Below are 13,212 nucleotides of genomic sequence, written 5' to 3' on the forward strand. Positions count from 1 at the left end.
GATTACTGACAATTTAGCAGCGGAGAATAAACGCTGTCAGTGGATGATCCTTCAGGGTTTGATGAGCGCTAACAGCCGCTTGATTGATGCTGAGCCCCGCCCTAGACGTTCGGATCGAATCCTCCCTGATGGCCGTACAACAAATATCGCTATTAATTACCTCTTTTGTTGTTCACAATTTAATGCATCTACTTAATATCGGGCACCTTGTGTGAACGCTCACTTTTATTAATTATCTTTCCTTCAATCTCTTTTTAATTGCCGAGGGAGGTTGGGGAATGTTAATTTCGTTCTGGAGTTTTGATTCGTTTAGAGATGGTTAATTTCGTGTGGTGGTTATATCTAATCTGTTAGCACTCTTAAGAAAAATTAATAATGTGTAAAATAATCTCCAGGCAATTTCTACCTTCGTTTTAACAGTATTGGTAACGCCACTTAGCTGTATGGAATATTTTGATAATAGCATAACTTGGGCGACAAAATATGCGTGCTTGCGCAATTACCACTTATAATTTATACAAAAATAGGTTAATGCATCGGATAATAAAAATATTGCATTATTACTACCCGATAAATTGACAATTAAAATTGCACGTGAATACAAACAATGTGAGGCTCATGAATAATTTATACGTGGCGGGGGCTGATAGTGATATTGAAGTTTATTGTTTCCATAAAAAACGTAAATTTCCAAGGATGCCTTTCGATGTAATGGGTTTAAATATGACACGCTTAACGGCTATCGTAATAGTGCCATTTTTTTCTCTTTTATTGATAAGCGATATCGTTTTAATGCGACAACGCGAACTGGTACCATGCGGGCGGAACGTATAATTAGTACCGATGATAATGTGTTTGGTAAAGTATCTGGTGTGTATTAGATGCGAAGATAAAGGGCCTGTCTCAGCGAACGATTTTTCATTGTTCACACAATAACAAAAATTGGACGGTTCCAAAATTGTCATCCAGGTATTTGAAGCTTAGAAAAGTGACTCTGGAATCACCGCAAAGCTCGGACAAAAGAGTGTGGGCTGCCCCAACGAGAATGCGCATCCTCAGAGGAGGTTTTCTAAAGAGACGCGTCAGTTCTTCGACACCGATCCGTCGTTCGAAATAGAAAAATAGAATCCCGAAATTTTTATTCCATTTATGAGCAAATTAACAACCCTCCGACCGAATTTGACGATTTAATAATTTCTTATTAAACTTAAACTAAAATTAACATCTATTAAGAGCGTAAAAGGATTCGTTATTTTACTGGGTTTCATTTTAAGGCCCCAAGAATGGCGGATAATTATCATAAGAGATCATTACCAGGTCTGTAAACATGAAACCGAAATTTGCCTCCAAATATCCCTAGTGGTCAATATAGGTACTACCTTATCGTGTTGTTAGGGTACTATATCTCTTATTTACATCTGAGAATGATTTTCAAATCATAACAATACAGGTTCAATACTGCAGTACAGTTTGCAGTAGCTTTGAGTATGTCGAATTTTGTGCCTACATTGGACAGCATTGATTTTCTGTTACCACTTGAAAAAAACGGCTGCAGATTCACATCGCATGCTTGTTGAAGTTTACAGTGAACAAGCATTTGGAAAATCACAGTGCTATGAGTGATTTAAAAAATTCAAAAGTGGCAATTTTGACGTCAATAACGAAGAGCGTGGAAAACCACCGAAAAAGTTTGAAGACGGCGAGTTGCGAGCTTTGTTAGATGAGGACGATACTCAAACGCAACAACAATTAGCGAACCAATTAAATGTGACACGAGAAGCCATTTCCATTCGTTTGAAAGCTACAGGAAAAATTCAGAAGATTGAAAAATGGGTTCCACACGAACTCAATGAAAGACAGCAGGAAAATCGAAAAACCACTTGCCAATTGTTGCTTACCAGGTATAACAGAAAGTCATTTCTTCATCGAATTGTGACTGGTGACGAAAAATGGATCTATTTCGAGAATCCCAAACGTAAAAAATCATGGGTAACTCCAGGCGAACCATCAGCATCGTCAGCAAGACCAAATCGATATGGACAGAAAACAATGCTCTGTGTTTGGTGGGATCAAAAAGGCGTAATTTACTATGAGCTGCTAAAACCTGGAGAAACAGTTAATACTGAACGTTACCGACAACATGTGATGGACTTGCATCGAGCTTTGCGTGAAAGACGACCAGAATATCAAGAACGGCAACACAAGGTGATATTGCTTCATGATAATGCACCATCGCACACTGCAAAACTGGTGAAGGAAACGATTGGGACGTTTCATTGGGAAGTACTATCGCATGCGGCTTATTCACCCGACTTGGCACCATCCGATTATCACTTATTTGCATCGATGGGACACGCTCTTGCAGATCAGCACTTCACCTCTTACGAAACAGTTCAAAAATGGCTCGATGAATGGTTTGCCTCAAAAGAACAGTTCTTCTGGCGTGGCATCCACAAATTGCCAGAGAAGTGGGAAAAATGTATACGTAACGATGGGAAATATTTCGAATAAAATATTTTTTATAATTATTGAGCAGCTAAGTTATACTTTTTATTAAGAGATTCCGGTTTCATATTTACAGACCTGGTAAATGTAGAGGGACATTTTCAACTAGGCATCAACTGTCGACTGAAGTGTTGTGTCGCAACTGCTCTAACGGTGAAAATGATTGTGCAAAGGAATAACACGAAAAAACTATGATTTGAAATGTGAAATATTGAAAAACAAGCAACAATTGGAAATCTGTCCACAAAGCAATTGTGCTGATATGACGACCTCAATGATTTATTCAATAAATAGAGAAGTTTAAAAGAAATTGAAAATTTGAAATAAAACTACAATTTCAATTTTAGAGAAACGATGAAGATTCCGAATGATAACATTATTATTGGTGTATTTATTGACAAAGGGACCATACGTCAGGATCAAGCTCCAAAGGCGAAAGAAGACCCTTGTAGTGTATTAATAACCTCACTGTAGTCTTCGACTGTAACTGCCATGTAGCTGGACAGAATAAAATAGTATTTTACACAGGTTTTATTTGATTGATATTTCCTGGGACACGTTGAAAATCTCTTATAGAGATTACATATTTCATTTGAGTAAAGCAGATTTGCTCTGATTCCCTGTTCTGAAATCTGGGCTCAGGAATATCACCATTATTCGTGAAACCACTCTCTGCAGTTGGTATGGGCACAAGCAATAATATTCCAACAAGAATACTACAATGAACAAGGAATGATATATGTTAACATAAATTCATGTAAATACCATAAGTACGGTACATAGCTACAAGCCTTTCTAATCTATCACTTTAGGTACGCCTCCTATGGTTTTTACATTTATCTGTAGCACGCCTTCTTATTTAACACTTTTTCTCAAATATGGTCTGTTTCCTACTTCCATATCATTTCTGTTTTCTTCCGTTTTAAGAAGTCGTACACTGAATTGTTTTCTATTTCGAATTTTGATCGTTTGGTGGAACTGAACCGATTAAACAGTTTTTCCTTTGAATTCTGGTCAATATTAATTTAGTCGAATCTACAATAGTATCATCCACCCTATTCTGTCATCGTTTTGAACGTCTGTTTTCAGTTGATCGATTGGGTGAAGGGATGGGAATGCGCTGGAAGTGTGTTACCTCACGTAGGCTTCAGAAAACAAATTCTGCCTCAAATTGCCTAATAGTACGAGTAATGCTTAAGCTATACTTAACTTCAGATTTAGCTCACTTAAGCCCGTCCACAAAGAATTTATTGTTGTCAAATTAGCTTAATTCGTGACAGCGCTATTTAATGAGAAGACTCAAGAGAGTTAATCCACTTGAAGCCAACAAGTCCATTGGGGTTTAACTCCTTTTACTCGTAGAATTGCAATTTTGAGTCTTCCTGACAGTGCCAAGTGCCGCGTGGAGGAAGAAGGGTCATAATTTCTTATTTTTAACCATCAAGCGCCATTTTTGACATTAGTAACAGAGCAAAGAATTAAGGGCGGGCTGGTTTACCAAACCAAAACCAATTACTACCTGTGCTAGGGCGATAATTTTCTTGGCGGTCATCAAGAAAATTATCGAATGCATCTCAGCTGAATAGACAATTTCCAAAAGAGACTTTTGTTCTCTTTACCGCTACGCTTTTCGAAATATTCGGTTTTTTGGCGCATTTTTCAAGTCGGTAAAAAACAGACAGAAACTGAGTAGATGTAAAAAGTAATTTTTTTCTTGCACGGTATTACTGGTTTTTTATTTCACATTTGGAATATAGTCTAAATTCGTGTCATCATGTCAAGTGTCTTATGCCGATGTGCATCTCGAAATAAGGCAATCAAATGGTCACTAACATTGGTATAGTATAAAACGTAGTATGTGCTACTGGTCTAAATATGTTAATAATGTGAGACTGACTTGATTGTTGTGTGAAAAAAAGTTAAATATGGATATAGAGCATGGTATTAACAAAATTTTGATTAGAATTACTTGCAGTATCCAAAGATTGAATAAACAACAGTTGTTGTCATTTAGCAACTAATGTAGTATAAAAATGATATACGGTTTTTAGACATTCGTATACTTCCAATTTACATAGAAGAGCGTAATTAAAATTGAAATATATGGTTCCCAGCCTAGTTGAAAATTATACGCTATTCACTTGATAAATTACCGTAGGGTTATCTGTCTAAGATTAACAAGTCAAATTGAATTCATTCGGGCATCGTTGAATTGGACCGTCAACTTCAACAATCGCCGAACGAGCGGTATAAATGATGTAATTGACAGTGACTGTTGACATTTCTGACATAAAATATGCATCAAAAGTGACAAATACGTGAACATTTTTTTTTTGTTATAGTGTAAAACTTACGATAATTATCCGGGAATTTACCAGTAAAAATTCCGATAAGTAAAATATTTTTTCTTGCTCCCCCGGACATTTTCCGTTGCCATCCTGTGCATGTTATGCGTACAATAGTCAAGTTCTCCGGATATAAAAGTGGTGAAAAGAATGTCTTAATTCCCTCCAAAATAAATCCGAAAAAATGCATTATCATTTAAAATATGTGCCACTACAAATAATAAAGCTACCCTAAAGGTTATTTACTCATACGTGAAAACGCGCAGGGCAAATGATTCGGGTCTGATGCGCACCCGACCGCAGCCTCATATGAGGCGTCGAAGCATCATAATCTGCCTAATTATCGAAGCTCAAAAGCATTGTAATACCGCATTAAATTGTTATTGTACTCGAATAATAGCTGGGAGCTTCCTATTGAGAGATATAAAGGGCCCAGCACAATGGAAGTGAATACGCTCGCACTTCTCGTTTTAGGTCACACATTCATATACAACGGCCCCTCTTTTGTAAAAAAGTCAAGTGATTTGATCCCCTTGTCTGAAATGTTTATATTTTGTTAAAAGATATTTATCTTTGATTCTCTCTTACTGGCTTTGTAATGGTACGGGAAGATATTTATTTCTGGGCGGGCGCGGTTATCTACGGTGTCATCGCTGCATATATTTCAATAAAATTAGTGTTAATTTAAAGACTTAATTTCGTGTTTTGGCTGCGGGAAAACTAATTTGACGATTAATTGATTTTTGTTCCATTAGCCTCTTAAGACAGCTATCTGATAAAAAGGGGCTTTCATTTGATTTTATTCTTTGATAGTCAAGATTTATGCTTCAGCTCTGAAATCGACTCTACATTAGGTTTACGGCTTCTCTAAGGTCATTTGACACGAAGAGTTGACCTTTCACTCGTCTTATTTATATCTTCCAATGCTCAATTTAGTTATTGTTAAATAGGAGCGTTTAAGTCACATAGATGATAATACACACGATTCGTTTAGTATCGTTTAATGTTCTCAGAATAATGAATCTTTAAACAAGAACTTTCCATTTGAAGATTCCATACTACATAAAATTGGCTACTAAATGGCAATACTTAAGACAAAATGCATCATGTTCACATGCTGCTCATTATCATTCACTCTATGTATTTGTTTTTCCGACGGGAATTTTAGGTCTAGGCGTGACGTAGATTAATACGGGATGGTCAAAGCTTTGATTGTAAATTAGTTTAAATTAAATACTGAAAAATCTTGCAGGATACAAGATTTTAACTCCTAATACTTTCCTCTATTTTTGGTATTTTTTACTCGTATTGATCCCTTACTACCCTTTCCCATATTCAACTGAATTGTAAGTCAGGTTATGGCCAACATAATGTCCCATGCCACATCCTCCTAAATCTTATGAAGCTCTACAGGAATTGAAATTCATTGTTCTGGTATTTAGTTTGTGAGTTAGAGCTTTTGTGCGATTTGGCGCCACTCGCCTTTGATTCAGGCACACCTTCATCATACTCCAGAGTTTACCAGTGAATATCAAGTTCTCCATTGTGAAGAGATTATGATGGACATGCGTTGGTTAGTTGCTCTTCAGAATATTCTCCCGGATTATGGCTCTTCTGGATTGGAAAGCTTGAGATCTCTCAGCATAGCCTCCTTCAGCAAGACATAACTTGATTCGTCTTGAAAATAAAAGACGGCGATGTGAAAAATAACACTTGGTCCCTTATCTACCCCTTTGAATTAGTATTCCAACAAGATGTTTCTTGTGTATCAGACGTTTTGCTGAATCATTGTGGAAATATTTCCCATTTGTTTCGTATTGTACAGTTCTTTCTTCTACTGATCTTCCCAAAATTTTCTCCGTTACCGCCTTGGGGGCTCATTTCTGAAAGTCATCTGCAACTAGTAAGCGCCTCTGCAGCTTTTGCTTCTGAACATCTTGCCAACATTGTTACTTATTGGGAATTCGCTGATAGATTTTGATTTTTCTTAGTATCCGCCCTACAAACCTAACGAGAAAAGGTGTTTTATGACAATTTGTCAGGGCAACATGTTGCTTTTTTTAAGGTTGGTTTTTATGAGAGAATTATACCACACCTAGTTATACAAAGTAAGCCTATAGTTTCTCATACGAAGAACGTCATCAAAGCTATCTAAGCTACTTTCATAAAGGTTTTTTACGTGTGATTAATAAATATTTAAACAATCATTATAACATTGAACTGCTTGCGACGAACTGTCATTATAAAACTGTTTTATAAAGGCATCTGTTGATGTTATGCAACAGTTGCTGGAAGGTTTAAATTATTGTTTCTTCAAGGTTTCCACTAGATTGCATAAATATGAGACCATGGTTTTTAGGTATGTTTTTAGAGAAAAAAAAAGAAAGAGTAAAAGGAAAGTAGTAAGAGTAAAAAAGAAAAGTGGTAAAAGTAAAAAAGAAAAAAAAGAGCAAAAATTCCTATTGCATTTTGTCTTAGCAATGTTTTTTCCAGTTTTGCGAAATGTGCATTGCCACGAACATTTCGAACACAATGTCAGTTTGTCAGAGAAATATATAATTGTATTCCGTTATACTATAAAATTTAGTCTTTTTTATTAATATTATTGTTTTGTATTAGTATTATTATAGATTTTCCTCTCTTCTAATGCTTTGATGTTCTGCGCTCGTAGCTCTGCTCCAATTCGGTCAGTTTGAAAAGGGGACATTTATGTTGCCTGTATGTCCTATTAGTTCGAGAAGAAGAATGGCCTCTGTTCTCACCTCAGTTCACCCTGTAAACATATAACACACCTCTGAAAAACAATTAATTCGCCCTTTTTACAAGGATGGCTCGACCCACTCCATTCATCTATCATACGTATCGTTGACATATTCCAAATTAAAATCGCTAAAGCTTGTATAGTTCGATACGACGATCGATAACTTCGAAGATCTGCGGGGCTGACTATGGTTTAATTTAACTCCTCTTCGTCTTAAGAAATGGCCCCTCGAGCGCTCTCGTTTATCGCTCTTCTGCCCCCTCCAAAACGAATTTAGCAACTTGAAGAAAATCCTTGATGCAATTTTACATTTATAACTAAGCGGTTTGCCCACATTTTATTATTTGTCAAAACCCGCAGAATTTATGGCACAATTAACGATAAACCAGAAGCGTTCTAGAAGCGAAGTGATCTTTATAATGACAAATGATTTAATAAGCGTTGCAGATTGGACAGGTTCCTAATGAATTCAAACATTTACTTACCGAGGAGTAAAGACTTGTAGGAATGGTTCGTGTGAAAATGTCTGATTTGTGTGTGATTTGGAGATTTGTATGCAAATATCCACTGCTTCTTCCTCTAAAGTTTTACGTCTTAAAACGATGGTATCAATTATTGTTAACTACCCATTTGAATCGAATGATAGCACATTCTCTGTAAATTGCCATTAATATGGCACTCCGATAATTATACAATTATTACTCTACCTACGCTATTTCCCATTTATCTGCTAATGATTTTAAATTATAACCCTATAGACGTAAACGAATTAACTTTATATTAATGTCTGCACCATTGTGGAAGGCGTGCCTTGGGACTGTTTCCAACTCCAAGAAAACTAATCAATTTCGGTATTTTTGTAAGAGAGACCGGGCATTGATTCTGTATGCTGTTTCTGCATTGAAGAAATTTAATTGCAATGGCTTGTATTATAAGCTGTAGCAATCTCGATCTATTGTTAAGTAATCTAAGCGTAATGAAGTAAGAGGTGTAATTAATCAAACTGGCCTCGTTGCGCAATAATAGATCAATATGGGCAACCAAACTGGGGGTCAGAAAGTGCATGGGTGCCGCGAACAATAATAATTGGTTAGTTCTTCTCAAAAACACGTAGAGAGATTCAACGAGAGCGATTATGGATTTTTAAATGTATTCAACATCCTGATGGTTTTTCAAATTTAATATTTCACAAGTCAACAAGTTTCTCATTGTTATGCAGCGCGCTAGTGTAAATTATAGCAGTAATTTACACTAGTGCAGTTATCGCGATAATTTTCCTTGTCACTTTAACAATGCTATAAACCTGCTGAGCCGTTTCAATATTACAGCCATACTTTTTCGACATGTGATTGATGAAGTTCTCTTCCTTAAATCAAATTTGTGTGAACGGAAATTTTTGGAAAATTCACATTCACGTGACAAAGAGCCACCCGTGCCCTACGTCTACTCGGGTTCGTTTTCAACTTTGCATTCGTGCAAACGACCAAAGAATGGTCAATAATTTTCATTACTCTTATTGTATTATCCTTGACGAATCATCAAGATTTTTGAAGATGTAATATGGGTTACATGGGACAAAAGGAAAATCTGCTGTTTAAACCTATTTCATTTTATTTCCAGCTCGAGGAAGTGCACAGTAAACTCCTCTATTGTCCATGTAATGGTCCTGCTAAATACAGGAAGGCGACAAATTTTAGGTCTCATTAATCTTTTGCAAAAGTGATACTTTTGGGTTAGGTGATCAAACAGGTCAAAGGTGTATCGAAATGTCTGGTCTCGTGTGCTGTCAAAAGATTTGCAAACGTGACTTGTAGATCGTAACTTAATCCGTTATTTACAGATGAAATTCGTTAAAGTCTAAGTCGCATTTAATGCCGAACTTAGCTACGACACGCGTGCGATGCAGCAAACAAAAATTATTTCAAAGTATTCTCGATTAGCAATTTTTGACACACGCGTTATTAAAGCCAGTGGCATATACTGGGTGTCCATTTTACGAGCTCAACCATGGGAATCTCGGTTATTTGAAGAGATTGGTAAAATTAGGGCAAGTTTGCCCATTGTCGAGCTTTGTAAGATGCCGCTTGAAGAATTATAAAATTTCGATTACTTCCGGAAATATCCGGGAAAATACGAAATATCGAAAAAAGGTTTTTATTTTTTTCTCGACTCATTGGAAGAGATAATTGAAAATGGCTGGCACATTTTCCTAGTCACTTTTTCTCCTCGACAACATGACAGTGTTAAATTGGGAATCCGACGTTTCGATTTTTCGGAACCATCATCAACTTTATTTTTTCTTATGGGCGCCATCTTGGATTTTCTCATTTTTGGATTCAGCTTTTTTTTCCGATTACGATGGTGTATCGCATGTTAAAATTCGGACTTGTTAGATTTTTATTTATGGGGACCTATGAAAGACGTCGTTTATAAATCTGTACCTACTGATATTAATGAGTTGCAAAGAAATATCATAACCACTTCGAGTACCAAAATAAGAAGACGAGATGTTATTTAACAAGTTATAAGTTGATTAAGATCAATTCACAACCTAAAAAGATGTATGCGGCTGTTCTTGAAAGTGAATGGCGAAATCTTTGAGCATCTCTCATCAGAAGAAAAGTATGTGTATTATTTCCCAAACACTCTTTGCAAAAACAGTATTTTTGATATTTCTATTAAACGGCAAGATCGAATCTTAACATGTGACACATCATAGTAATCGAAAGAAAAGAGCTGAATCCAGAAATGTGAAAATCTGAGATGGCGCAGATCAGAAAAAATAAAGTTGATGATGCTTTCGGAAAATCGAAACGTCGGATTCCCAATTTAACACTGTCATGTTGTCTACGAGAAAAAATGACTACAAAAATGTGCCAGCCATTTTCAATTATCTCTTCCAATGAGTCGAGAAAAAAATAAAAACCTTTTTTCGATATTTCGTATTTTCCCGGATATTTCCGGAAGTAATCGAAATTTTATAATTCTTCAAGCGTCATCTTACAAAGCTCGAAAATGCGCAAATTTGCCCTAATTTTACCAACCTCGTATCTCTTCAAATAACCGAGATCCCCATAGTTGAGCTCATAAAATGGACACCCAGTATATGCCACTGGCTTTAATAACGCGTGTGTCAAAAATTGCTAATCGAGAATACTTTGAAATAATTTTTGTTTGCTGCATCGCACGCGTGTCGTAGCTAAGTTCGGCATTAAATGCGACTTAGACTTTAACGAATTTCATCTGTAAATAACGGATTAAGTTACGATCTACAAGTCACGTTTGCAAATCTTTTGACAGCACACGAGATCAGACATTTCGATACACCTTTGACCTGTTTAATCACCCAACCCAAAAGTATCACTTTTGCAAAAGATTAATGAGACCTAAAATTTGTCGCCTTCCTGTATTTAGCAGGACCATTACATGGACAATAGAGGAGTTTACTGTGCACTTCCTCGAGTTGGAATTGGAATGGAAAAAAAAATTTATTCCATAAACATGGACTGAAGAATTTTTTTTTTATGAAAGTGAATTTTTCCACGTTCCGCGAATTATTTGCAACTTAATATATTTGTTCCTCCATACTGAAAAAGCTATTTTTCCATTGTCAGCGAAATAAAGTTCGGTCTAAATTTTCCACCAACTCACAACACGCCTACGATTGACCTCAATATAAGGGACGCCACGTTGTCAAACGACGTCGTTTATCACGCGATCGTCTAATTAATTTAAAATTTAATTTATTTAAAAAAGGGATTTCAGCAAATGGAATATCCAAATTTGCTTCCGTTTTTGAAATTACGTGATCTAAGCATGGTGGGTGTTTCAATTTTGGATAATTTCGTTGCTTTGCAGTGCAACACTAGTTGGGTCTAAAATTTTATAATTTGCAAGTAAAAAGTTTTGGTTACTCTACTGAGGACAATTATTTGTTGATTAACAATGTCAGTCGATGTCACTTTAGAGACTTTATGTAGTGATTGTACTCGAAATGATTCAAGATGTTGGAGTGTTTCGAGGTAATTTATTCAATTCAGGTGGCTATAGTCTGTTCTAATCAGGTTAATTCAGGTTGTCTCGGTTAGACTAAAAACTCTAACAGCCTAGCTGGAGAGCGTTTAGCAAAATACAGTCTGGATTTTTATTAAATTCGTCCTCATTATTTTCTTGTCTTCGTCTTTCTTGGAACATTAATTGGCCACCACAGCTAATATGACTAAAGTCGCAGATTTTTTGTCCTTATTTAACGACAATATTTTGTGTTTATTCGTTTTTTCTTCTTCGAAGTATACCCATATTAGTTGCGTGTTACATGGTAATATACCATATTATTACTTTTGTAATTCGGTCACGCATTTCGAAGGGCACAAATATTTTATTCATTGTTCTTCAAATCTCGTTGAGGAGAATGTGGGGCAATAACTTTTTTGGAAAATAAGGTTGCGGTTTTACATTTCTTATGAGGTTAAAATTAAAAAAAAAAAACATACAAAAAAGGAGCATACTTGATGATTTCGTGTTGGCAATGGCGGTTTGCGTCTTCCATAATTCAGTGGGTGATACGTGAATTTTCGACGCATCTGTAAAATTTATGTGACAATCAAATCTATATGCGGTCCAGGTTTTGTCGTCGCAAAAGTGTTTGCGGAAACGCAAAATTGGCGATGAGCAAAACGATACCAAGAACGCAGAGGTTCAGGTTGGTTCCGGTTGGTTTTGGCTCAAGTCTGTCGCGCCTTCCGGGACACCAGCAGTTGTGAGCGATCACAAGAGACCGACAGCACCCTTTACTGTCTGTGTCCCGTATTTGCACTGCATTATCTACAAAAGTCATGCATTCTCCCTTTTTACCTATTTTCCTACGTTAATCGAAGATTTTTCAACTGCTTCACTGATGCTAATTCACCGATCCATCTCGCGAGTCGCAGATTCTTCAGGGGTGCCAGCTCCGGTTAACTCTCATTAAATTCATGTTTCGGCTATACAGAGGCGTCCATTTTATTTATAATATTTTGCCGTCCCTGTAGGATATTTGCCTCAAAAGTGCACCTCTAGAATAGTCAGCTGAGGTCGCAAGGTTTAATTTATCGATCCTACTTTTCTGACTGCAATACGGGCTTAAATGTATCAGTTTTTGTGATTAATGGAATACGAGCTCCTGTTATTCAGCTTCGGCCTACGATAATGAAGCCACCACCTTTAAATAAAATTAATAACAATATGCACCGTCTTAAAAATTACCATACATTTCGTCCGTTCGCTTTATACTGTGAATTACCACTGAATGGCCACCTCATTACATAGTCAATCAAAGTGCCAACAGCGTCAGTCAGAACAAAAGCTCTCCTAAACAGACCACTCTATATACGAAATATAAAAGATGATGAGTATTTCGATTAAGGTTGTTTTATTTTAATCGATTTATCATACGCAGATATAAAGGTAGGTGTTTAATATTAATGAGAAAAATTATTAGTCTTGAATTCACATGTATCGAGATCAGGAGAGGTGTTGAAGACGATTAAGGATCGGCCAGGCTATTATACCTCCCGATGCCTGGCCTATCTCGATTTAGCTACAGGGTAAATTCATTAAGTA

General features: G+C 36.4%; 1 protein-coding gene across 9 annotated transcripts in view; it reads left to right on the top strand.

The window, feature by feature from the left end:
• retn (retained) overlaps window positions 1–13,212 on the top strand; it is a 169,359-nt gene that overhangs the window by 93,415 nt on the left and 62,732 nt on the right. The gene's annotated exons all lie outside the window — the stretch shown is intronic.

This window comes from Euwallacea fornicatus, chromosome 24, assembly GCF_040115645.1.
Source record: "Euwallacea fornicatus isolate EFF26 chromosome 24, ASM4011564v1, whole genome shotgun sequence".
Lineage (NCBI taxonomy): Eukaryota > Metazoa > Arthropoda > Insecta > Coleoptera > Curculionidae > Euwallacea > Euwallacea fornicatus.